This window comes from Chiloscyllium punctatum, chromosome 31, assembly GCF_047496795.1.
Source record: "Chiloscyllium punctatum isolate Juve2018m chromosome 31, sChiPun1.3, whole genome shotgun sequence".
Lineage (NCBI taxonomy): Eukaryota > Metazoa > Chordata > Chondrichthyes > Orectolobiformes > Hemiscylliidae > Chiloscyllium > Chiloscyllium punctatum.
Window position 1 is genome coordinate 63,921,979 of NC_092769.1, and position 27,796 is coordinate 63,949,774.

Sequence of the window (27,796 nt, forward strand, 5' to 3'; positions counted from 1 at the left end):
AATGCAGATCTTAAAAATGTGTTGCTGGAAAAGCGCAGCAGGTCAGGCAGCATCAAAGGAGCAGGAGAATCGACATTTCGGGCATAAGCCCTCACTTTCTCCGAGTTGAAATAAATCCAGTTTAATTTATCAGTCCTACCCCATTTTCTGCTTTGCTCCTGCCTGCCTGATTGTTTCGACTCGCTTCTTTTCTCAACTACCAGTCTCAGATTGACCTCTTTCCTCACTATCTCCCTGGGTCCCACCCCCCCCCCCCCCCCCCTCCACCCCACCATATTAGTTTAAATCCTCCCCAGCAGCTTGAGCAAATGTCCCTGCCAGTATATTAGTTCCCTCCCAATTCGGATGTAATCCATGCTTCTTATACACGTCACTTCTACCCCAGAAAAGATTCCAATGATCCAAAAGTGTGACTGTTTCGCCCATACACCAGCTCTTCAGTCATGCTCGATCCTCCTACTCCTACCTTCACTAGCTCATAGCACCACAAGTAATCCAGATACTAATACTGCCTAACTTTCTATATTCTCCCTTAAGAATCTCATCCTTTTCCCTTCCTATGTCATTAGTACCAATGTTTACAATGACCTCCTGCTGGTCCCTCTCCCCTTTGAGAACATTCTGCACCCTCTCTGAGACATCCTTGATCCTGGCACCAGGGAGGCAACACACCATTCTGATTTTTCGCTGCTGGCCGCAGAAACGTCTGTCTGTGACCCTGACTAGAGAGTCCCCTATCACAATTGCTTGCTTGGAACCCAATGTACCCCTCATTACATTAGAGCCAGTCTTGATACCAGAAATGTGGCCGTTCATGCTACATTCCTCTGAAAGTCCGTCACCCCTGACATTTTCCAAAACAGCATACTTGTTTGAAATGGGATAGCCACAAAAGACTCATGTACCACCTGCCTACCTCTCTTACCTTTCCTGGAGTTAACCCATCTACCTGACTGTATCTGTGACTTTTCTCCCTTCCTATAACTGCCATCCATCACACCCCCTTCCTCTTATAAATTCTTCATTGCCTCTAACCGATCCATTCAATTTGACAGGATTCGCAACCAACGACATTGCAGGTATAATCCTCAGTGACCCTTAAACTCCCACATCTGACAAGAGGAGCATATCACTCTACTAAAGACCATTTTGCTCCTTCCAATCTACAGACCCAGAAAATAGCACCATCTTATTGTTCTACAAAACACTGCTCCAGGCTAATTTATTGCTTATGACTTATATTCTTAAAATGTAATCAAGAGACAGATCCCAACAAAACCCACTCTACTCACTAATGTAGATTTACAGCAAGGCTATACTTAAAACTATTTACTTATCTGTTTCTGTGCTGTGACCTCTCCCAAACAGGTTCCTCCAAGATCTGTTGTGAATTTTGCTGTTTACATTTTCCTAGACACACTCCGATGTCCAGTGATACATGAATTCAAACAGCAAAGGCAGTGACTGCACAGATTCACTGCTGTGTCAGTTAGCAGCATGGGTTTATTTCTCTCTCTCCCATGTGTTTTCCGTCTTTCTCCCTTTTAAAAGTACTGTTGTTTTGACTTTTTTATCAAAATTCCAAAATAATTGCAACAGCATAAAAATCAGTAATTGCTGCTCCTGGAATTCAAGGAAATCATCTCCAACACCTAAAACACCTCAAAAAAAGGAGCAAGCCTGTTACAGCCAGAAGATTTTCCTGTCCTCCATCTTGGATTACCCACAAGTACTTAGGAAATCCCTTCCCATATATGGAGCAGGTCAGATTGACAAGCATGTTGGAGGGTTTGAGCTATAGGAAGAGGCTGAATAGTCTGGGGCTGTTTTCCCTGTATCATTGGAGGTTGAGGGGTTACCTTATATGGGTTTATAAAATCATGAGGGGCATGGATAGGGTGAATAGCTAAGGACTTTTCCCCAGGGTGGGAACTAGAGGGCATAGGTTTAGAGTGAGAGGGAAAAGATTTAAAAGGGACCTAGGGGGCAACATTTTCACGCAGTAGGTGGTGCATGTATGGAATGAGCTGCCAGAGGAAGTGGTGGAGGCTGGTACAATTACAATATTTAAATGGCATCTGGATGGGTAGGTGAATAGGAAGGGTTTAGAGGGATATGGTTTGCTGGCTTGAAGGGGAGAACTTTGATGTCGGTTGGACCAAAGGCCCCTTTACCTCAACATACATAGCACCTACATTTCCAGCGTCACAGACAACATTCTAGCTGTTGGGATGATATTGATCTAATTCCCATCCCGGGGAAAAGACCTTGGCGATTCACCCTATCCGTGCACCTCATGACTTTATAAACCTGCATAAGATCACCCCTCAACCTCCAAATGCTGGCAAATGGGACTCGATTAATTTAGGATAGCTGGTCGGCACGGGTGAGCTGGACCAAAGGGTCTGTTTCTGGACTGTACATGTCCACGACACCAAATGGCCTCTCCCTCGTGTGAACCGGCTGGTGCACAACGAGATTGGATGAATATCTGAACCTCTTTCCACAGAAATTGCAGCCAAACATCCCTCCTTAGTGTGAATTCACTCGTGTGACAGAAGCCAGGTTGACTTAGTGACCCTCTTCCCACACACAGAACAAATGAACACTTTCACCCCAAGTGTGACAGCCAGTGGTTTTCCAGCAGGGAGGGATAATTGAATTCTTCACCATGGTCCTCACATGTCCACGGTGCCAATTTCCTTGCATTTCTCCAGGTTGGTTAAGCAGTTGAACCTTTGTCCTCAGACTGAACACGCATGATTTGTCCCTGCTACGATGGCATGTTGCTGCTTCAGGCTAAGACACTGGTGAGAGCTCGACCAAGTAATGCACTGAAACACTTTCATTTTAACAGCGTGTCGTGGTGCTTTGTTAATCACATTGATGACTTTCCCAGACAGAACAATGGGCCGAGGAGTGGCAGATGGGCTTTAATTTAGATAAATGCGAGCTAATGCATCTTGGAAAGGTAAATCAGGGCGGGACTTATCCACTTCACGGTAAGGCCCTGGGGAATGTTGCTGAACAAAGACATCTTGGAGTGCAGGTTCATAGCTCCTTGAAAGTGGAGTGCAGGTAGATAGAGTAATGAATAAAGCATTTGGTATGCTTTCCTTTATTGGTCATAGCATCGAGGGTAGGGGTTGGGAGGTCACGTTGTAGCTGTGCAGGACATTGGTTAGGCCACTTTTGGCATATTGCATGTAATTCTGGTCTCCCTGATATAGGAAGGATGTTGTGAAACTTGAAAGGGTTCAGAAAAGATTTACAAGGATGGAGGGTTTGAGCTACAGGGAGAGGTTGAATAGACTGGAGCTGTCTGTCCTGGAGCATCGGAGGCTTAGGTGTGACCTTATAGAGTTTTATAAAATCTTGAGGCGCATGGATGCGGTAAATAGACAAGGTCTTTTTCCTGGGGTGGGGGGAGTTCAGAACTAGAGGGCATAGGTTTAAGGTGAGAGGGGAAAATAAAAGGGACCTAAGGGACAACTTTTTCACACAAAGGGTGGTGTGTGAGTATGGAATGAGCCGCCAGAAGAAGTGGTGGAGGCTGGTAAAATTACAGCATTTAAAAGGCATCTGGATGGGTACATGGATAGGAAGGTGTTAGAGAGATGTAGGCCAAGTGCTGGCAAATGGGACTAGATTAGGATATCCATAGCATGGACGAGTTGGATCGAAGGGTCTGTTTCTGTGCTATATATCTCCATGACTCTACTGCAGGAGATGGGGGAGATACTAAAAGAGTATTTTGCATCAGTATTTACTGTGGAAAAGGGCATGGAAGATATAGAATGTGGGGAAATAGATAGTGACATCTTGAAAAATGTCCATATTACAGGGGAGGAAGTGTTGGATGTCTTGAAAAGCATATAAGTGGATAAATCCCCAGACTCTGTGGGAAGCTAGAGAAGTGATTGCTGGGCCCCTTACTGAGATATTTGTATCATTGATAGTCACAGGTGAGGTGCCGGAAGACTGATGGTGGGCTAACGTGGTGTCACTGTTTAAGACGGTTGGAAAGGACAAGCCAGAGAACCACAGACCAGAGAGCCTGACCTCGGTGGTGGGCAAGTTGTTGGAGGGAATCCTGAGGGACAGCATGTACATGTATTTGGATAGGGATAGTCAACATGGCTTTGTGCGTGGGAAACCATGTCTCACGAACTTGATTGAGTTTTTTGAACAAGTAACAAAGAAGATTGATGAGGGCAAAGTGGTGGACGTGATCTATAGGGACTTCAGTAAGGTGTTCAACAAGGTTCCCCATGGGAGACTGGTTAGCAAGGTTAGATCTCTTGGAATACAGGGAGAACTAGCCATCTGGATACAGAACTGGCTCAAAGACAGAAGATGGTGGTAGAGGGTTGTTTTTCAGACTGGAGGCCTATGACCAATGGAGTGCTGGCAGGTGAGACTCGATTGGGTTGGGATATCTGGTTGGCATGGACAGGTTGGACTAAAGTGTTTGTTCCCGTGCTGTATATCTCTATGACTCTGTGACTCTAATTAAACATTTCTGCCCTCACATTCAATGGTTGATGATGTTCAGGACCTGTTCATTCATGTGACTGTATCAAACCTTGATTAGGTGTTTGATTGGATCTACCAGTTATAGAGTCATAGAGATGTACAGCATGGAAACTGACCCTTCGGTCCAACCCATCCATGTCAACCAGATATTCCACCTGCCAGTACCCGGCCCATATTCCTGCAAACCCTTCCTATTCATATACCCATCCAAATGCCTCTTAAATGTTGCAATTGTACCAGCCTCCACCACATCCTCTGGCAGCTCATTCCATACACCTACCACCCTCTGCGTGAAAAAGCTGCCCCTTAGGTCTCTTTTATATCTTTCCCCTCTCACCCTAAACCTATGCCCTCTCGTTCTGGACTCCCCCATCCCAGGGAAAAAAAACCTTGTCTATTTATCCTATCCATGCCCCTCATAATTTTATAAACCTCTATAAGGTCACCCCTCAGCCTCCGACGCTCCAGGGAAAACAGCCCCAGCCTGTTCAGCCTCTCCCTGTAGCTCAGATCCTCCAACCCTGGCAACATCCTTGTAAATCTTTTCTGAACCCTTTCAAGTTTCACAACATCTTTCCAATTGGAAGGAGACCAGAATTGCACGCAATATTCCAACAGTGGCCTAACCAATGTCCTGTCCAGCTGCAACATGACCTCCCAACTCCTGTACTTAATACTCTGACCAATATAGGAAAGCATACCAAACACCTTCTTCACTATCCTATCTACCAGCGACACCACTTTCAAGGAGCTACGAACCTGCACTCCAAGTTCAGTTTGTAAAACCTTCCTTCCAACACCCTGTGAAATGAGTTTTTAATCAAAGTAGGATAGAAATTTATTAATTTTTGTATATTTTTACCTCTTGGTTTTCCTTTGCAAAGCTGTAAATCCCATTGCCACATTTGCTAGTCTGGGTAGATTACTCTTCGGAGGGTCAGTGTGGCCTTGTTGGGCTAAATGGCCTGTTTCCACACTGTAGGGATTCTATATGCTTTTCCTTCTGTGGGCTAAAATCCAAAGAAAGTCTTGGATAATTCCTTCTATAGGATTTTTAGCAATTTCATCCATCTGGGAGATATTATAGTTCACTTCAGTCATGTAACTTGAAACAAAAACTGTTGGGAGAAATTCAGTCGTTCCGGCAACATCCGTGGAAACAGCTCCCCGGGGCCTTCAGCCTCCCGGAGAGAGGATGAAAGGAAAAGGCTGCTATCTTGGAGCAGCGAGTGGGGGATGGTTCACCTCAGAGGTCAATAATAAATCAGAGCGAGCGAATTCAATGAGGTCCTCTAATCTCGGCTTGGACAAAGTGGCTGTTGTAAAGCCGGAGCTTCAGGTTACATGAGTGGAAAGAAGCGAAACTGAGCATTCCATAAGACTTTTTCAGAAACTGAACCAACCAGACAAAATAGTGAACAAACACAGAAAATCCTGAAGAAACTCAGCACGTCTGGCAGCTTCTGTGCGCAGAGAAAAGCAAGAGTTAGCATTCGAGTCCAGTATGACTGATTTTTAAAAAAAGTATTTATTTGCAACTTTTTTTTCTTAATTGCCTCACGAGTTTTGTTCCATTTCTGCAGCTTTTGCTCGCCCTGTCTAAAAGAACCGAGTGCTTTGCTGTCATAGCTCCCATTACTGAGATTATCTATTTCCAGATTCAGGAGAAAATAAAGCTGCCAATTTGGGATCCACAAAGTTAAAAATCGCACAACACCAGGTTATAGTCCCAACAGGTTTAATTGGAAACACGCTAGCTTTCGGAGCGATGCTCCTTCATTGTGGAGGGCTCGATCGTAACACAGAATTTATAGCAAAAATTTGCAGTCTCCAAAAGTTGGGATCTGAACCTCTGGCCCCACATTAATACCTTGGGACCGCTGGATTACTGGTCCAGCGTAATTCAAGCAGGCCACCACAATCTTCAGTGCCTCAGGCTCCCTGTGGTTTCTTCCCACTCTCATGTAACCTGAAGCCCTTCCTTTACAATTTGTTGACCCTGTTTCCAACCAGAAATCCGAGCAATTCACTTCCTCTTAATTATTATTGTCCTCTGATGTGAACCATCCCCCCACTCGCTGCCCTAGGGATAGTAGCCTTTTCGTTTCCTCCTCTTCCCGGAAGGGTGAAGACCCCCGCGGCTGTAAACCCGCCATCTGCCCATTCTGGATCCGAACCTGCGACCCCCCGCAACATATTACCAGCCCCTCCCAGGAGCCAGCCTGCACTTAGCCCAGGGGCCGCAGCGCGCATGCTCTCCTCCCAGACCGGGCAACACCGCGCCTGCGCACCCCTCTCTTTGTTGAGAGGGGTCCATTGAGCCTTGGGGCGTGTTGGTTACAGGCGCTGCAATTGGGAGTGTTCACTAAGTTTGCAGCAATTCTTTTCGTCATAGAGTTGGGCGCTCTTTGCATTTCCAATAAAATCTGGAAGTATATATTAGAAGCCCAAAAAAAAACTAGAAAATTCTGGAGAAATTCAGCAGCTTCAAAGAGCCTTCAGCCTCCCGGAGAGAGGATGAAAGGAAAAGGCTGCAATCTTGGAGCAGCGAGTGGGGGATGGTTCACATCAGAGGTCAATAATAAATCAGAGCGAGCGAATTCAATGCGGTCCTCTAATCTCGGCTTGGACAAAGTGGCTGTTGTAAAACTGTTGGACGGCACGGTGGCACAGTGATTAGCACTGCTGCCTCACAACGCCAGAGATCCGGGTTCAATTCCCATCTCAGACTGCACATTCTTCCCGTGTCTGCGTGGGTTTCCTCCCACAGTCCAAAAAAATGTGCAGGTCAGAGGGGCACATTCTCAAAAGCATCCTTTTTCTCCAGGCATATGAGTTCTGCAGAGTCCAACAAGCACTCCTTAATAAACTCTCCATCAGAAAACAGTTTATTGTTTCTGGCGATTTTGTGGGATATGACATAATTTGTCTTGGCATGAGCTGACATTTTGAGGGCTAGCCAGCAAGCATCACTTTTAGCTGTTCACGCATGCACATACGTGCGTGCGTTCATACGTAAATAAAAAAAGCATCCTTTCCAAAACAAAAGCAACATAGTTGTATTGCATGCATGGCGTAAATACTTTTTCATTTCTGTTCTAAGATTGACCTCATGCGGGCTGGACAGGAGCGACCAAAGGGCGGGATATGGCCTACGGGCCGTAAAATGTCCAGGTTTGATCTAGAAGGACAACGGCAGTAGGTACATGGGAACATCTTGCAAGTTTCCCTCTAAGCCATTCACCATCCTGACTTGGTAATATGCCTCCTACTCCCATACTGTGGCTGCGTCAAAATCCAGGAATTCCCTCTCAAACGGCATTGCAGGCCTAACAACAACACATGGACTGCCACAGTTCTCAAGGTCAGTTAAGGATGGCCATTAAATGCTGGGCAACAAGTGAATTTTTAAAAAGTCACCAAACTGATTGACCTGGAAATGGCAGGATTGACATCAGGAGAGAGATTGGACTGGTCAGGACTGTGTTCACTGGAGTTTAGGATAATGGGGGCTGTCTCATCGAAAGCTAGAAAATTCTAACAGAACTAGACAGGAAGGATGTTCCCAATGACTAGTGAGTCCAGCACAAAGGGTCACAGTCTCAGGTTAAGGGTATGCCATTTAGGATTGAGATGAGAAGAAATTTTGTCACCCAGAGACAGGTGAACCTGTGGAAGTCTCTGCCACAAAAAAAACATTAGATGCCAAAACATTGAATGTTTTTGAGAAGATGATGGATATTGTTCTTCACACTGAACGATTGAAGGGTATGGGGCTGAAGCAGGTACCAATTTGGATGATTATCCATGATCATATTGAATGGCAGAGTGGATTTGAAAAGTTGGTCTACTGTTCCTATTTTCCATGTTTCTATGAAATGTTAATTCTGTTTCTCTCACCACAAATGCTGCCAGATCTGCTGAGTTTCTCCTGCACTTTGTTTTTATTTCTGACTTCCAGGAACCCCGGCAGTTTGCTTTTTATGTAGAAACCCAGATATCCACCAGAAAAAAAGGTTGATTGCTGAAACTGATGCATCCTAACTTCATTAAATCAAGTGGTGAGACCCACTTTGCATTGATCCCCAGCAGCAGTGGCGTGGTTTAAATTGGGATTAGGACAGTTGCTTTCTGTGAATTTTTCTTTAACATAGAGTCAAAGAGTCATAGAAATGTACAGCCTGGAAAACCCTTTGGCCCAACCCGTCCATGCCGACCAGATATCCCAACCAAATCTAGTCCCACCTGCCAGCACCCAGCCCATATCCCTCCAAACCTTTCCTATTCATATACCCATCCAAATGCCTCTTAAATGTTGCAGTTGTACCAGCCTCCACCACATCCTCTGGCAGCTCATTCCATACACGTACCACCCCCTGTGTGAAAAGGTTGCCCCTTAGGTCTCTTTTTTATCTTTCCCCTCTCACCCTCTAGTTCCTATAGTTCTGGACTCCCCAACCCAAGGGAAAAGACTTTGTCTATTTACTCTATCCATGCCCCTCATAATTTTGTAAAACCTCTATAAGGTCACCCCTCAGCCTCCGATGCTCCAGGGAAAACAGCCCCAGCCTGTCCAGCCTCTCCCTATAGCTCAAATCCTCCAATCCTGGCAACATCCTTGTAAATCTTTTCTGAACCCTTTCAAGTTTCACAACATCTTTCCGATCGGAAGGAGACCAGAATTACATGCAATATTCCAACAGTGACCTAACCAATGTCCTGTACAGCTGCAACGTGACCTGTACTCAATACTCTGACCAATTAAAGAAAGCATACCAAACGCCTTCTTCACTATCCTACCTACATGAGACTCCACTTTCAAGGAGCTATGAACCTGCACTCCAAGGTCTCTTTGTTCAGCAACACTCCCTAGGACCTTACCATTAAGTTGGTAAAAACAATGACTGCAGATGCTGAAAATCAAATACTGGATTAGTGGTGCTGGAAGAGCACAGCAGTTCAGGCAGCATCCAACGAGCAGCGAAATCAACGTTTCGGGCAAAAGCCCTTCATCCTGATGAAGGGCTTTTGCCCGAAACGTTGATTTCGCTGCTCGTTGGATGCTGCCTGAACTGCTGTGCTCTTCCAGCACCACTAATCCCTTACCATTAAGTGTATAAGTCCTGTAAGATTTGCTTTCCCAAAATGCAGCACCTCGCATTTATCTGAATTAAACTGACTACCTCCATCTAGCCAGAAGTCTACTTCCACTCAGTAATCTTTTTCAAGTCAGTGAAGAGTGGACCATTTTACCTGACAAATTCCTGCCATTATTTCCATTCTATTTATACAAAATCCTCCCCACCCCCACTGTCCACTAGAGTAGTGCCAAATGATTGGTGGGTGGCAAATGTTATTCTGTTGTTCAAGAAAGGCAGTAGGCATAATCCTGGGAATTACAGACCAGTCGTTTTACGTCTGTGGTGGGCAAATTATTGGAGAGGCTTCTGAGAGACAGGATTTATGATTACTTGGAAAGCCATTGTTTAATTAGAGATTGTCAGCAAGGTTTTGTGAGTAGCAGTTTATCCTCATAAGCCTAATTGAATTCTTTGAGGAGGTGACAAAACACATTGGTGAAGGTGGAGTAGTGGATGTGGTGTACGTGGATTTTAACAAGGTGTTTCATAAGGTTCATCATTGTCGGCTCAGTCAGAAAGTAACGAGGCATGGGATACAGGGAAATTTGGCTGTCTGGATACAGAATTGACTGGCCCATAGAAGACTGAGGGTATTAGTAAATGAATTAGTATTTGGCCTGGAGCTCGGTGACCAGTGGTGCTCCACAGGGATCTGTTCTGGGAACTCTGCTATTTCTGATTTTTATAAATGACTTGGGTGAGGACGTGGATGGGTGGGTTAGTAAGATTGCTGGTGACACGAAGGTTGGTGGAATTGTGGATGGTGTGGAGGGCTGTTGTAGGTTGCAATGGGACATTGACAGGATGCAGAACCGGGCTGAGAACTGGCTGATGGAGTTCTAACAGGAAAAGTGTGATGTGATTCATATTGGAAGGTCAAATTTGAATGCAGTAAAACAGGGCTAAAGGCAGGATTCTGTGTAATGTGGAGGAACAGAGGGACCTTGGGGTCCATGTCCATAGATCCCTCAAAGTTGCCACCCAAGTTGATAGGATTGTTAAGAAGGTGTATGGTGCATTGGCCTTCATTAGCACAGAAATTGTGTTTTAAGAGCCGCGAGGTTATGCTGCAGCTCTATAAAGCCCTAGTTAGACCACACTTGGAACATTGTGTTCAGTTCTGGTTGCCTCATTATAGGAAGGATGTGGAAGCTTTAGAGAGGATGCAGAGGAGATTTACCAGGATACTGCCTGGACTGGAGGGCATGTCTTATGAAGAAAGGTTGAGGGAGCTGAAGCTTTTCTCACTGGAGTGAAGAAGGATGAGAGGTGACTTGATAGAGGTGTACAAGTTGATGAGAGTGAATAGTCAGAGACTTTTTCCCAGGACGGAAATGGCTATCAGAAGGGGACATAAATTTACAGTGATTGGAGGAAGGTTTAGGGGAGATGTCAGGGGTAGGTTCTATACACAGAGAGTGGTGGGTGTGTGGAATGCACTGCCAGCAGTGGTAGTAGAGTCAGAGACATTAGGGACTCTTGGATAGGCACGTGGATGATAGTAAAATGAAGGGTATGTTGGTTAGTTTGATCTTAGAGTAGGATAAAGGGTCTGGACAACATCAAGGGCCATAGGGCCTGTACTGTGCTGCATTGTTCTATGTTCTGTGTTCCCCAATCTGCTAACATTTACTCCCAGAACAGTTGTCTTATGGAACAGAGAAAAGTACAGCACAGGAACCGGCCCCTAAGCCTGCATGGCTGTGCTGACCATGATGCCATTCTAAACTAATCCCATTCACTTGCACATGGTCTGTCTCCTCTATTTCCTCCCTATTCATATGTCTGTCTGAATGCCTCTTCAACTTTGCTAACATATCTGTTTCTACCACCTCTTGCAGCAGTGTGGTCCAGTCACCTGCAACCCTCCATGTAAAAAATAAACTTGCCTTGCACATCTCCCTCAAACTCCTTCCCTCTCGCCTAAAACCTATGTCCTTGGTTTTGACATTTCCACCTTGGGAAAAAAGATTCCAACAATCCACCCTAGTCATGCCTCTCATCGTTTTATATATTTCTATCAATTTGCCCCTCTGATACTCCAGTGAAAACAATCCAAGTTAGTCCAACTTCTCCCTATAACTAATACACTCCAAACCAAATGACATTCTGGTAAACCTCTTTTGCATCCTCACCAAAGCCTCCAGAACCTTCCAATAATGTAGGAACCAGAACAGCACGATATACTCCGAAGTCTTGTACAGCTGCAACATGACTCGCCAACTTTCATGCTCAGTGCCCCAACTGATGACGGCAAGATTGCCTTTTTTTCTAATTATTCATTTATGTTGCCATTTTCTGGGAATTATGAACTTGTTTCACAAGGTCTCTCTGTGCTCCTCAAGGTCCTGCCATTAACTGCATACTTTCCTCTGACACTTGACCTCCCAAAATGTATCACCTCATGTTTGTCCAGATGAAACTCTCGAGGGTGTAGGTTTGCTCGCTGAGCTGTAGGTTTGATATCCAGACGTTTCATTACCTGGCTGGGCAACATCATCAGTGTCGACCTCCAAGTGAAGCGAAGCTGTTTTCTCCTGCATTCTATTTATATCTTTCTCCTGGATGGGGTTCCTAGGGTTTGTGGTGATGTCATTTCCTGTTCGTTTTCTGAGGGGTTGATAGATGGTATCTAGATCTATGCGTTTGTTTATGGCGTTGTGGTTGGAGTGCCAGGCCTCTAGGAATTCTCTGGCATGTCTTTGCTTAGCATATCCCAGGATAGATACTTTGTCCCAGTCGAAATGGTGTCTTTTATCGTCCGTGTGTAGGGCTACGAGGGAGAGAGGGTCGTGTCTTTTTGTGGCTAGCTGGTGTTCATGTATCCTGATGGCTAACTTTCTTCCTGTTGTCCTACGTAGCGTTTGTGGCAGTCCTTGCATGGAATTTTGTAAATGACGTTGGTTTTGTCCATGGGTTGTACTGGGTCTTTTAAGTTTGTTAGTTTTTGTTTGAGTGTTGGTGGGTTTGTGTGCTACTAGGATTCCTCATAGCCCTACACACGGATGAAAAAAAAACCATTTTGACTGGGACAACATATCTATCCTGGGACAGGCTAAGCAAAGACATGCCAGAGAATTCCTAGAGGCCTGGTACTCCAACCACAACGCCATAAACAAATGCATAGATCTAGATGCCATCTATCAACCCCTCAGAAAACGAACAGGAAATGACATCACCACAAACCCCAGGAACCCCATCCAAGAGAAAGATATAAATAGAATGCAGGAGAAAACAGCTTCGCTTCACTTGGAGGTCGCCACTGATGATGTTACCTAGCCAGGTAATGAAACATCTGGATATCAAACCTACATTTTTCAAAACTTGTTTGAGATGGGGATAACTACAAGAGACCCCTGCACTACCTGCCTTCCTCTCCTATGTTTTCCTTGAGGTAACCCATCCCTCTGACTGCATTTGTAGTTTTCTTCCATCTTATAACTGCCATCCATTGCACCCCCTATCTCCTGTAAATTCATTATTGCCCATAACTGCCCCTCCAACCAATCCATGCAATCTGATAGGATTCATAACCAAACACACTTATTGCAGACATAATAATCAATAACATGGAAACTCTGCCTAATCCTCTACATCATTCTCCTAAAGGCCATCTTTGCACCTTAACAATCTATAGACCCAGAAAGTAGCACAGTCTTACTGCTCAAAAAACACTGCTCCAGCCTAACTTAGTACATATATGTTTTATATTTTTAAAACTTAATCAAGAGACCGATCTCAGTGAAACATATATCAAAAAAGAACACACGCTACTCACTGTTGTAGATTTATATAAAAAAAAGCAAGGTTACACTTTAAAAACTATGCACTTAGCTTCTCCTGTGCTGTGAGCCCTCCCACACAGGTTCCTCCAAGGTCAGCTGTGAATTTCACTGTTTGTTAATTTTTCTTCGGCGAACTCCAATGTCCAGAGATACTTGAACTCAAACAGCAAAGGCAGTAGCTGCGCAGATTCACTGCTGCGCCAGACAGCAGTGTAGGTTTCTTTCTCCGTTTGAATCACTGCCCGTGTGGTGTCTGCCTTTGTCTCCCTTCCTCCCCCTCCTTTGTCATTGACCATTCAACTTGGGGAAACAGCTGCTTTCTATTCACCCTGTCCATGCCCCTCATAACCTTACATACCTTTATCAGGTTCCCCCAGTTAACCTGCTTTGCCTCAAAGAAACCTACCTGAGTTAATCCAGCCTCTCCGGATTGAGAGGAAAGTTGCCCAATAGCGGTTCTTCAATTGCAGTGACAATTCCAATTTCAGCTCAGGACCTGAACAACTTCACAAAGAGGTGACTTCTGGTGTGGTGGAAACCACCATTAAAAAAAAACTAGATTAATTAGCCAACTGATGCTGTTTGGAGTTTCTTAACTGTTGTCAACTGACGTCAACTGACATCATGAAAAAGTAACAATCTTTATTTATATAAAAAGTTTAACATAAATCGATGCTGCAAAGTGCTTCAGGTGCATTTAATAAAGTTTGATATTGAGCCACAGAGGGAACGATTGTGGTAAATGGTCAAAAATCTTTATTTTAAAAGATAGTATCCTTATATTTTTCTGTATTTTTGGCTCTAGACTGAAATGGGAAAAGGATTGTAGATTAGATTAGATTACTTACAGTGTGGAAACAGGCCCTTCGGCCCAACAAGTCCACACCGCCCCGCCGAAGCGCAACCCACCCATACCCCTACATTTACCCCTTACCTAACACTACGGGCAACTTAGCATGGCCAATTCACCTGACCTGCACATCTTTGGACTGTGGGAGGAAACCGGAGCACACCCACGCAGACACGGGGAGAACGTGCAAACTCCACACAGTCAGTCGCCTGAGGCGGGAATTGAACCCGGATCTCTGGCGCTGTGAGGCAACAGTGCTAACCACTGTGCCACCGTGTAGGGCATAGGTTAAGAGGGGAAAGATTTGAAAGGGCCCTGAAGGTAACCTTTTCACACAGAGGATGGTGCACATTTGGAATGGAATGCCATGGTAAGTTACATTTATACATGAATAGGAAAGGTTTAGAGGGATATGGGCCAAACACAGGCAAATGGGACTAGTTCAGTTTAGGAAACCTGGTTGGTATGGACAAATTGGGCCAAAGGGCCAGTGTCAGTGCTCTATGATTGTAGAAGGGGTTGCTGCACTTTCTGAAAGCCAGCTACCAAACTTAGTGGAAGTACCACTTACACTGTCATCCATTTCACCAATGGCTAAAAAGCTTGTTGCAGACAAACTGGCACCAGCATGTACAAGGTGAGACTAGGTGGCATCAAGCTGCTGTGAAGTCTGCGAAGTGGTAACCAGTTGTCGAAGCCATGTGCCTACCAACAAGATGATTGGCTCCGAGATAGAGGAACTGCTGTGAATGATGTAGACAGGTGCGAGAGAGATCCCGAACGGGAGGTGGTGTATTTTTCTCAATCGTATGAAGTACTTAAAGCTTGAAGGAAGCCAGTTTACTTTCCCTCACCAGCTGTTACAAGCTGTGGCTATTAACTAAGGACTCAGAGTTCTTAAATTTGTGAACCTGCCTCCTTCAAGGAAAGAGAAAAACAACACACCTGGAGAACAGAGAAATCAACCAACAGCAAGATCTAACTATCCAAAAGGATCACCTCAGCAACCTCTGTGAATAAGGATCATTGAACTGCCTTCCCTTTTTTCCCCTCCACCCATAGCACCAATGTTTTTTGTTCATGTATGTGGAGTATTATAAAGGGCTTACAGTTTCAACCAATACAGTTATACATTGAACTATCAATGTATTTGTCATAAATAGTAATTCTTAAGCACAGAAACCTGGTCCATGTTTTCTGAAAACATGAAAAGACAGATAAATTGGGGTTATTTGAACAAAATCTTTAACTTTTGTGACAACTTCAGGGAGTAGTGGAGATTAATTTGTAGCTCGCTGCTCCAGTGAGGTCATAGAGCCATAGAGTTGTACAGCCCAGAAACAGACCCTTCGGTCCAACTCATCCATGCTGACCAGATATCCCAACCCAATCTAGTCCCACCTGCCAGCACCCAGCCCATATCCCTCTAAACCCTTCCTATTCACATACCCATCCAGATACCTTTTAAATGCTGTAACTATATCAGCCTCCACCACTTCCTCTGGCAGCTCATTCCATACATACACCACCCTCTGTGTGAAAAAGTTGCTCCTTAGGTCCCTTTTATATCTTTCCCCTCTGACCCTAAATCTATGCCCTCTAGTTCTGGTCTCCCCCACCCTAGGGCAAAGACCTTCTCTATTTATCCTATCCATGCACCTCATGATTTTATAAAACTCTGTAAGGTCACCCCTCAGCCTCCGATGCTCCAGGGAAAACAGCCTCAGCCTGTTCAGCCTCTCCCTATAGCTCAAACCCTCCAACCTTGGCAACATCCTTGTCAATCTTTTCTGAACCCTTTCAAGTTTCACAACATCTTTCCGATAGGAAGGAGACCAGAATTGCATGCAATATGTCAGACAGATTGGAGAGGCAGATTTTAACACAAACCTTTAATCAGGAGAGAACAAACAGGTTGTGGGAGGGAATTTCACAATGTCACAATGAGGTAAAGAAACAAGGAGGGGTAATTAAAATCAGGGATATTGAATTTGTCAAAATGAGAACCATACAGATATTCCAGCAGGTAATACAACTGCAGATTACCAAGATAAGGAGGGAGGAGGCCCCAGAGGGATTCAAAAATAAGAATTCCTTTAAATAGAGGCATTGCATCGTGAGCCAATTTCTGTCAATGAGCATGGGGATGATGGGCTTGAGAAAGCACACAGGAAGCAGCTGCCCATATGATCACATGTTTCTGGATGAGGATGGGTGAATGTGAAAGGGTGGCCATGTTTGCATTGGAATCAGCAAGACTAAAAGGTACAATAGGCATTGGAAGAGTTTTTAACAGCTTGGGTGAAGTGGAGGCAGGTTGCATTGTTTGTGATAGGTCGTATTACTAATGGCATGGACATGTGGCTAGAAGAGCATTATGAAGGTGGGGAAAAGTAAAGGCTAATGATTGAATTGTCTTGATATTAGAAAGAAGTCCCTGAGCTTCTCACACTTTTGCTTGGTGGGAAGGATGGTGGATACAGGGAAAGCCCTTCAAATGGAACTATTTTGTGTGTGCGATATTAAAAAGAATTGACAGCGTGTATGTTCAACAAGGTTGATTTATTTTTAATACATTTTAGGTCATTCATATTACATGAACATCAGTGGTGAGGCTAGCATGAATTGCTCATCCGTAATTGCCCTGGAGTCAGTGTTGGCGAGCTTGTCTTCTTGAAACGTTGCTGTTCCTGGGGTGTAGGGGCATCCAGTTTCCTGTTAGGCAGAGGGTTCCAGGATTTTGACCCATAACAGTGATGGAATGGAGATATGGTTCCAAACCAGGATGGTGACAGACATTTCGGGGAAATTCCAGCCGGTGGTGTTCCCATGTATCTGCTGCCCTTGTCCTGCTAGGTAGCACAGGTTTCATATTTGGAAGGTCTTGTTAAAGTGGTGAATTACTGCAGTTCATTCCGTCGATGATGCACACTGCTGCCATGGCCCATTGTTACTGAAGGGACTGTATTTTGGAGGTGGTGGATAAGGTGCTGCTGAAGTAGCTGCTTTGTTCTGGATGGTATCAAGCTTTTTGAGTGTCATTGGAGCTGCACCCATCAAAACAAGTGAAGGCTATTCCATCACATTCCTCGCTTGTGCCTTTTGGATGGCGTACAGGCTTTGGGGAAACAGGAGGCAAACTACTTGCTGCAGAATTCCTAGCCTCTGACTTGCTCTTGCGACAACATATGTAAAAAACTCATCTAGTTCTTTTGGGTAACACTCAGGCCATTGATAATGGGGGAATTCAGTATTCGCAATGCAATTGAATGTCAAGGGGAGATAGTTAGATGCTCTTAAGTTGAAGGTGGTCATTACCTGGCACTTGTGTGGCACAAATGTCATTTGCCACTTATCAGCCCAATTCTGGATTTTGTCCAGATCTTGCTGCCTATAGGCACACAGTACTTCAGTACCTGAAGAGTTGAGGATAGCAGTGAAAATTGTGCAATCATTGGCGAACATCTCCATTTCTGACCTTATGACAGAGGGAAAGTCTTTGATGAGGCTGCTGAAGATGGTTAGGCCTAGAGCAGTACCCGAAGGAACACCTACAGAGAGGTCCTGAAATTGAAGTGACTGACCTCCAACAACCACAATTGTCTTGCTTTGTGTTAGGTCTGACTAACCAGTGCAGAGGTTTCCCTAATGCCCACTGACTCCAATTTGGTCAGCCCCCATTTCTCGATATCACTGGGAACGAGTTGAATTGGCTGAAGACCAACGTTGGGAAGCTTTGACCCACTGAAACTTCACAGAGTCCAGAATCAGTGTTGAAGATTCACAGTGCAACTCCTTCCAGGGTGTATACTGACATGCATCAGCTCTGTCCCATGAGCACGGACAGCAATGGTGGTGTCAGGCTGTTGGCCATAAGGTACAAATCTGTGAAAATGACTACATCAAACTGTTGCTCACCTAATCTGTGGGACAACTCTCCCAATTTTACCACAAGCCCCTGGATGTTGGTAATGTCATGCCCTTATTCAGAAAGGGAGGGAAAATGTGGGAAATTAAAGACCAGTTAGCTTAATATCTGTTATTGGGAAAGAATTAGAATCAGTTATCAAAGAAGCAATACCAGGACATTTGGAAAGTCAAAATGCTGTTCTTCAGAGTCAGCCCAGTTTTGTGAAGAGCAAATTATGTTTGACTAATTTGCTAGAGTTCTTCGAAGACGTAACAAGCAAAGTGGATAATGGGGATCCTGTGGATGCAATATATCTGGTCTTCTGAAAGCATCTGATAAGATGCCACACAAAAGATTAATTTACAAGGTTGAATCATATGGGATTAGGGGTAATATTATTAGCCTGGATAGATGACTGGCTGCTGGACAGAAGACAAAGAGTCAGGATAAATGGTTTTCTTCTGAATGACAAGATGTAAGTCGTGGGGTGCCACAGGGTTTGGTCCTTGGACCCCACTATTTACAATCTACATTAATGACTTGGATACAGGGATGGAAGGCTCTTTGGTCAAATTTGCCGACGACACAAAAATAAGCAGGACAATAAATTGCATTGAGGAAACAGGAACCTTACAAATGGATTAGGAGGGTGGGCCAAAATGTGGCCGATGGCGTATAATGTGGATAAATGTGAGGTCATGCATTTTGATTGAAAAAGGCGACCTATCATCTTAATGGGGAGAGTCTTCAGGGTTCTCTGGTGCAGAGGGATTTAGATGTCCTTGTTCATGAGTCACAGAAAATGAGCATGCAGGTACAGCAAATAACAAAGTGAATGGAATGTTGACTTTTATAGCTAAAAGAATAGAATAGAAAAGGTAAGGAAGGATTGTTGCAACAATACAAGGTATTGGTGAGACCGCACCTGGAGTATTGTTCAGAGTTTTGGCCCCCTTATTTGCGGAATGATTTAGTGGTATTGGAGGCAGTTCAGAGGAGATTCAATAGATTGATCCGAGAGATGAGGGGGTTGTCCTATGAAGAGAGATCGAACAGTTTAGGCATATACTCTCTGGATTTGAAGAATGAAGGGAGATCAAATTGAGGTATTCAAAGATAAAAAGGAATGGATAAAACAGACATGGAGCAGATGCTTCCTCTAGTGGGGCATTCCACGAGATGTCATATTCAAAGGGGTAGCGATTTTAAAACCGAGCTGAGGAGTAACTACTTCTCCCACAGGGTTGTGAATTTGTGGAATTCGCTATCCCAAAGTGCGGTGGATGCTGGGACAGTGAGTAAAATTAAGGGGGAGTTAGACCAATTTTTAATAGGTAATGGGTTGAAGGGTTATGGGGAGAAGGCAAGAAAATGGGTGTGAGGACCAGACCAGCTTTGATCGAATGGCGGAACAGACTCGATGGGCTGAATGGCCTAATTCTGCTCCTATATCTAATGAACTTTGCAGGGCTGGTTTTGCCCTAGTCTTTTCCAGTGCCTAAGTCAAGACAGGGTGGATCGGTTCAGTGCGATTTTTTTTTTATCCTTCATCGCAGTTTGATACAACCGAGTGGCTTATTGAGCCATTGCAGTAAGCAGTTAAGACTCAGAGTGAATTATATTTGTGTGTGTGTTGGGGTGGCACAGTAGCTCAGTGGTTAGCACTGCTGCCTCACAGCACCAGGGTCCCAGGTTTGATTCCAGCCTCGGGCGAATGTCTGTGTGGAGTTTGCACATTCTCTGCCTCCGCCCCCACCCCACCCACCTCCCCCATCTGTGTGGGTGTCCTCCGGGTGCTCCGGTTTCCTCCCAGAGTCCAAGGATGTGCAGGTCAGGTGAATTGGCCATGCTAAATTGCCCATAACGTTAGGTGCATTAGTCAGAGGGAAATGGGTCTGTGTGGACTGGTTGGGCCAAAGGGCCTGTTTCCACACTGTAGGGAATCTAATCTAATCATGTATATCAGACCAAATAAATAGGGCAGATTTTTGTCACTAATTAAATGGGTTTTTACAATGATTGATGGTTACATGCTAATTGCTAGTCTAGCTTTTAATCAAATATGTAGTGAATTCAAATTTCACCACTTGCTATGATGGGATTCAAATCTATGTCCCCAGAACATTAACCTGGTGCTCTGGTTACTAGTTCAGTGACACTATCCCTACCCTTCGCCCCCCTAGAACATTGCCCTAGCCTGGAGTTTATTAGCATAAGTAGAAACAGATCCCAATGAGCATGGAAGTGACTGACAGCAATATCCCATCATTGCAGTCAGTAATGAACTTGGTGGTGTTTCAGCAGTTGGGATGATTAACTGAATCTCTTCCCACACTTGAAGCATGTGAATGATCACTCTCCAGTTTCTGCCGAGTGTGGATCCGCTGGTGTGTCGACAGGCTGGATGACAGAGTGAACCCCTTCCCACACTCGGAGCAGATGAATGGCCTCTCCCCGGTGTGGACTCGCCGGTGTACCAGCAAGTTGGAGGAATTAGTGAATCCGTTTCCACAGTCAGGGCAGATGAACGGCCTCTCCCCGGTGTGGACTCGCTGGTGTCTCCGGAGGTGGGATGACTGAGTGAATCCCTTTCCGCACACGGAGCAGACGAATGGGGTCTCCCCAGTGTAACTGCGCCGGTGTGTTTCCAGCTCAGACGGGAATCGGAACCCCTTGCCACAGTCCCCGCACTTCCATGGTTTCTCCCTTTTATGGCTCCATTTGTGCTTCGACAGCCCAGAGGCTTGGCTGAAACCCCGTCCACACACAGGACATATGTATGGTTTCTCTTCACTGTGAACAGCACATTTCCCCTCCATGTTGTTATGATATATTGGATAATGCTGTCAGATCCTGAAGTTTCCAAAAATGTGAATCCTCCCCTTCTACTCCCTACGAAATTGTTATGAAACAGAAAAAAATCAAGAATGAGGGACTCACAAAAGTTTAAAGACACATTTGGACATCAACCCTAACGTCTCAATGTGGTTCAGTGGCAAATGTTTCCTTATAACATACCTGTGAAACACCTTGGAATGATCTATTACACAAAAGGCACTATATGAATGCAAATTATTGTTAATTTGGACATATATTGCTCTTTCTTCATTGCTGGGTGAATAACCTGTGACTCGTCACCCAACAGAATTGTAAGAGCACCTTCATCACATAGACTGCACCAGTTCGAAAAGATCAAACATCATCTTCTCCACGTACAACTGTGAATGGACAATACGATATTAGCTGGTCTTGTTAGTGAAAGAGCAGGAGAGTTGGACGATCTGAAATGCAGAGAGTCAGCACAGGCATAACGAGCGAAATAGCATCTTTTTGCAGTGTGATTAGTTAACTATTCTCTGACTGCTTTTAAACATTCATTCACAGGACAAGGGTGTCACTGGCTTGGCCCTCATTCATCGCCCATCCCTAATTGCCCAGAGGGCAGTTAAGGGTCAACCATATTGTTGTGGGTCAGGAACCACATAGTAAAGAGGTAAGGATGGCTGTTTCAGTCCTTAAGGGACGTTAGTGAACCAGATGGTATAGTCATAGAGTCATAGAAATGTACAGCATGGAAACAGACCCTTCGGTCCAACCCGTCCATGCCAACCAGATATCTCAACCCACCTGCCAGCACCCAGCCCCATATCCCTCCAGACCCTTCCTATTCATAAACCCATCCAAATGCCTCTTAAATGTTGCAATTGTACCAGCCTCCTCCACTTCCTCTGGCAGCTCATTCCATACACGTATCATCCTCTGTGTGAAAAAGCTGCCCCTTAGATCTCTTTTATATCTTTCCCCTCTCACCCTAAACCTATGCCCTCTAGTTCTGGATTCCCCCACCCAAGGGAAAAGACTTTGTCTATTTATCCTATTCATGCTCCACATAATTTTGTAAGCCACTATAAGGTCACCTCTCACGGTCCAGGGAAAACAGCCCCAGCGTGTTCAACCTCTCCCTGTAGCTCAAATCCTCCAACCCTGGCACCATCTTTGTAAATCCTTTCTGAACCCTTTCAGTTTCACAACATCTTTCCAATAGGAAGGAGACCAGAATTGCATGCAATATTCCAACAGTAGCCTAACCAATGTCCTGTACAGCTGCAACATGACCTTCCAACACCTGTACTCAATACTCTGACCAATAAAGGAAAGCATACCAAACACCTTCTTCACTATCCTATCTACCTGCAACACCACTTTCAAGGAGCTATGAACCTGCACTCCAAGATCTCTTTGTTTGGCAACACTCCCTAGGAGCTTACCATTAAGTGTATAAGTCCTGCTAAGATTTGCTTTCCCAAAATGCAGCACCTCACATTTATCTGAATTAAACTCCATCTGCCACTTCTCAGCCCATTGGCCCATCTGATCAAGATCCTGTTGTAATCTGAGGTAGCCCTCTTCACTGTCCACTACACCTCCAATTTTGGAGTCATCTGCAAACTTACTAACTGTACTTCTTATGCTCACACACAAATCATTTATGTAAATGACAAAAAGTAGAGGGCCCAGCACCGATCCTTGTGGCACTCCACTGGTCAAGGCCTCCAGTCTGAAAAACAACCCTCCAAATGGCTAGTTAGAGTCATAGACATGTACGAGATCTAACCTTGCTAACCAGTCTCCCATGGGGAACCTTGTCAAATGGCTTACTGAAGTCCTTATAGATCACATCTACTGCTCTGCCCTCATCAATCCTCTTTGTTACTTTTTTTTAGATTACTTACAGTGTGGAACAGGCCCTTCGACCCTACAACTTCACATCGACCTGCCAAAGCACAACCCACCCAGACCCATTCCCCTACATTTACCCCTTTACCTTACACTACGGGCAATTTAGCATGGCCAATTCACCTAACCTGCACATTTTTGGACTGTGGGAGGAAACCGGAGCACCCGGAGGAAACCCTGGCAGACACGGGGAGAATGTGCAAACTCCACACAGACAGTCGCCCAAGGCTGGAATTGAACCCGGGTCTCCGGCGCTGTGAGGCAGCAGTGTTAACCATTGTGCCACCGCGCCGCCCATCTACTTCAAAAAACTCAATCAAATTTGTGAGACATGATTTCCCATGCACAAAGCCATGTTGACTATTCCTAATCAATCCTTGCCTTTCCAAATACATGTACATCCTGCCCCTCAGGTTTCCCTCCAACAACTTACCCAACACCGACGTCGGGCTCACTGGTCTATAGTTCTCTGGCTTGTCCTTACTACCCTTCTTAAACAGTGGTACCACATTAGCCAACCTCCAGTCTTCCAGCACCTTACCTGTGACTATCGATAATACAACTATCTCAGCAAGAGGCCCAGTAATCACTTCCCTAGCTTCCCACAGAGTTCTAGGGTACACCTGATCAGGTCCTGGGGATTTATCCACCTTTATGAGTTTCAAGACATCCAGCACTTCCTCCTCTGTAATATGGACATTTTGCAAGGTGTCACCATCTATTTCACTACTTTCTATATCTTCCACAGTAAATACTGATGCAAAATACTTGTTTAGTATCTCCCCCAATTTCTGCAGCTCCACACACACAAAGGCTGCCTTGCTGATCTTTGAGGGGTCCTATTCTCTCCCTAGTCATCCTTTTGTCCTTAATGTATTTGTAAAAACCCTTTGGATTCTCCTTAACTCTATTTGCCAAAGCTATCTCATGTCCCCATTTTGCCCTCCTGACTTCCCTCTTAAGTATACTCCTACTGCCTTTATACTCTCCTAAGGATTCACTCTATCTATCCTGTCAATACCTTACAAATGCTTCCTTCTTTAGTCAACACCCAAGAAGTGGTGAGCCTGTAGGATTCATTGCCACAGGAAGTAGTTGATGCCAAAACATTGAACGTATTCAAGAGGCAGCTAGAAGTAGCACTTGGGGCAAATGGGGTCAAAGGTTATGGAGAGAAAGCAGGATTAGACTACTGAATTGGACAATCAGCCATGATCGTGGTGAATGGAGCAGGCTTGAAGGGCCCAATGGCCTCCTCCTGCTCCTATCTTTATATATTTATATAGGAGCTACAGCTGACATTGTTATATACTTAGTCAAAATGGGGCACACAGTGCTAGGGAACTGGGTTCAATTCCACCCTCAGGTGACTGTTTGTGTGGAATTTGCAGGTGGCTTTCCTCTGGGTGCTCTGGTTTCCTTCCACAGTCTAAATATGTGCCAGTTAGATACATTGACAATGCTAAATTGCCTACAGTGTCCAGGGATGTGTAGTTAGGTGGATAAGGCATGGCAAATGCAGAGTTACAGGGATAGGGTAGAGGGGTTGGTATGGGTGGGATGCTCTTCTGATTGGTTGGTATAGACTCGATGGGCTGGATGGCCTGCTTCTGCACTACAGGAATTCCATGATAAAGAAAGGTGTTATTTGTTATGAAGCTCTACAAGCTTTTGACAAATATTTTAATCCAAGATAAAATAAGGTTCTTGAAAGAGCAAGATTTAACAGAGGATGATAACATTCAAAGGAATCCATTAATACTCTTTGTATAGTAGTCGGAAACTGTGGCTATGGAACATTGAAGTCAGAATTGATCAAAGTCAGATTTGCTGTAGGAGTTATTAATGAGTCTTTATCAGAGTTATTACTGTCCAAAGACGATCTGACTTTGGAGAAAGCAATCAGACTGTGCGGGGAGGAGAACCAAGGAAGAATCACAGACAAATCAAGAGAAGAGAGCAAACAGAATCCATCCACTTGATAAGGTATGAAATGTTCTATAAGCATGTTTGAGAAGCCAATCCAAAGAGTACGTCAAACATCAGAGTTAGTGTCAGCACTATTGAACAAAAGTGTCTAAGAACAAGCAGCGTCCTGTTATGACAAAAGGATGCCACATCTGGAAAACTATAAGCCACTTTCAGAAGATATACAGAAGAAAGATGTAGTTTCAAAGCAGCAAAAACTCAAATGCCTACTCATACAAAGCTGTTAATGCAATAGAAACACCTGCATTATAAAAGATGCAGTGCATTCCAAGGGGAAATTGTTGATCCAAACATCTTAAGTTTGGCAAAAGCTGGTGGAGTTTTAAAATCGGCTTTTATTCATTAGAATGTAGAAGAATGCAGTGGGGTAATCTTACTTTAAACATACAAAATTCTGAGAGAATTGACTGGATATATGTTGAAAATGTTTCCAGCAGTGGGAGAATCTCAAACAAGTGGCATTATTACAGAATAAAGGGACACTCATTTAAAACTGAGATGCGAAAGAATTCTTTTGGTCCGGAGGACCACATGGCTGGAATTCTTACTGTAGAGAGTTGTCGAGGCTAGATCACAAAGGGCGGCACAGTGGCTCAGTGGTTAGCACTGCTACCTCACAGGGTCCCGGGTTTGATTCTCGCCTCGGGTGACTGTCTGTGTAGAGTTTGCACGTTACCCCCATGTCGGCATGGGTTTCCTCCAGGTGCTCCGGTTTCCTCCCACAGTCCAAAGATGTGCAGGTTAGATGAATTGCACATAGCGTTCAGGGATGTGTAGGTTAGGTGCCTGAGTCAGGGGCAAATATAGGGTAGGGGGAATGAGTCTGGGTGGGTTACTCCTCAGAGGGTCGGTGTGGACTTGTTGACGGAATGGCCTGTTTCCATGTAGGGATTCTATGACATATTAAAAGAGACAATAAATAGATTTGAGAAGCTGAGGGCTATGATAAGCTGGCACGAAGTTGAGACCTGGGGCAAAGCAGCCATGAGTTTTTGGATGGTGGGCAGGGACCAAATGCCTATTCCTGCTTCAAATCTTATATTTGTATCATTCATTTTTAATTAATTTTTCTCGTCCATTTTAACATTAATGCAGGGTCAAGTGTCATGATACAAAATTGAATACCAAGGCTGAAGAACAGAAGCAGCAGCCCACGGATGCAACTAAATGGTCTATCTGGCAAAACTCTCATACAACACAAACAACATAACAGATGTGAAATTACATATCATTTACAATCAACACTTCTCACTCTTAAGGCTGCAAGCACATCCTTGAGGCATCAGAAGGATGATATTCAAGTAGTTCTGTAAGATGGTGAACAGGTCAAAAGAAACCAAGTTATGCAAAGTCTATTCAAAAAGAAGCCAGTCAGAGAATAACTGATCAAGGAAAACACTGTTGCTTTCAGCAAGCGTCCTGGAGATAATAATTTCTTGACAGAACACAAAATGAAGAAAGAATATATTGAGATTACCTTAATGAGTAACACTCCATAAATCAATTGATAGGGAATCTGTGACAATGTAGGGGTGGTGGAAATGTTTTTCCATTCTGATTCAAGAACACTCAGATGTCAGAAATCAAATTGTGAACAAATGAAATATGAGAAGACAGAGAAGTCCAGCTCATGATTCCTCAGTGAACTTAAGTTCTACAGGCAACACAACTATCTGCCTGGCACACTGTTACAGCAGGTTTGAATTTGCTGTCAGATGATGAAATGGGACAAGTTCATTTATATATACATTCATACATGTGTATATCGATATTGCAAATCGTTCATCATTAAGACCTTGGGATCCAAATACTGTAGCTGGATAGACAGGTTGTCACTATTCTGTTCTGCTGGAAGCAAGCTCGATTCCTGCCCAAACCTCCCTGATGAAGATCTTTGCCCTCTACAAAGATGGCGGCAGAGCTGCAGCAGACCACATATTAAATACCCCCCGACCACCCCAATAAAGATGGCGGTTGTCACCCGGGGCCGAACACTGAGAGTTACCGCCCCACACACTGCAAATTGCGAGAGATAACCCACTTTATTGAAGGTTTGCGATTAATACAAGATGTTTATGAATCTTTCCCGTTCGATCGCGAGATCCATCGCTCGCTCCGCTACGCCCTATTCTTACCGTTGCTGATCAGAGAAAAGAACCTCCTCCCCTCGCCGCACCTTGTCCGCGCATGCTCCCCAGACACTGGCACAATACGCCTGCGCATCCTTTCCCAGTTATGAATAGGGCCTATTCTCCGCCGCGGCGAATGCTGGGTAATATCCCTCCATGAAATATTTATGTTTTCTTAAATAAGGGAAGTGCGGATGCTGGATCTCTGAAACAAAACCAGAAATTGCTGGAGAAAGCCAGTATGTCTGGTAGCATCAGAGAAGAGAAAACAGTGGCTTCACTTGGAGGTCGCCACTGATGATGTTACCTAGCCAGGTAACGAAATGTCCGGATATCAAACCTACAGCTCAGCGAGCAAACCTACACCCTTCACCACTAGAAAACAGAGTTTCCAGTCCAGTGACTCTTCTTCAGATACTGAGTATTGTAAAGTTGGGGAGAATAATTGTAGATTGGGAGACAGGAATTTAGAATTTGGTGGGGGTGGGGAGGTATTCCTTGGTCCCTTTAAAAGATGGTGTTTTTTCAGTGCTCATAGTTAAAATGGATGTTTTTGAGCATCTTTAAAGTTTGCAGGAACCGAGAGCACACAAACTGAAACATTTCATAGAATCATAAAATCCCTACAATGTGTAAATTAGGCCATTTGGCCCAACAAGTCCAACCTGACCCTTCAAAGAGTAACCCACCCAGACCCATTCACCTACCCTATTATGCAA

At 44.5% G+C, this 27,796-nt stretch overlaps 1 long non-coding RNA gene across 1 annotated transcript; it reads right to left on the minus strand.

Moving 5' to 3' along the window:
* Positions 1 to 16,855: 16,855 nt before the first annotated feature.
* On the minus strand, positions 16,856 to 27,146 carry LOC140457234 (uncharacterized). The gene is made up of 2 exons (XR_011953338.1): positions 27,084 to 27,146; positions 16,856 to 21,114 (listed from the first exon to the last, which is right to left on the minus strand). It is a non-coding gene; the product is annotated as an uncharacterized lncRNA (long non-coding RNA).
* Positions 27,147 to 27,796: the final 650 nt, after the last annotated feature.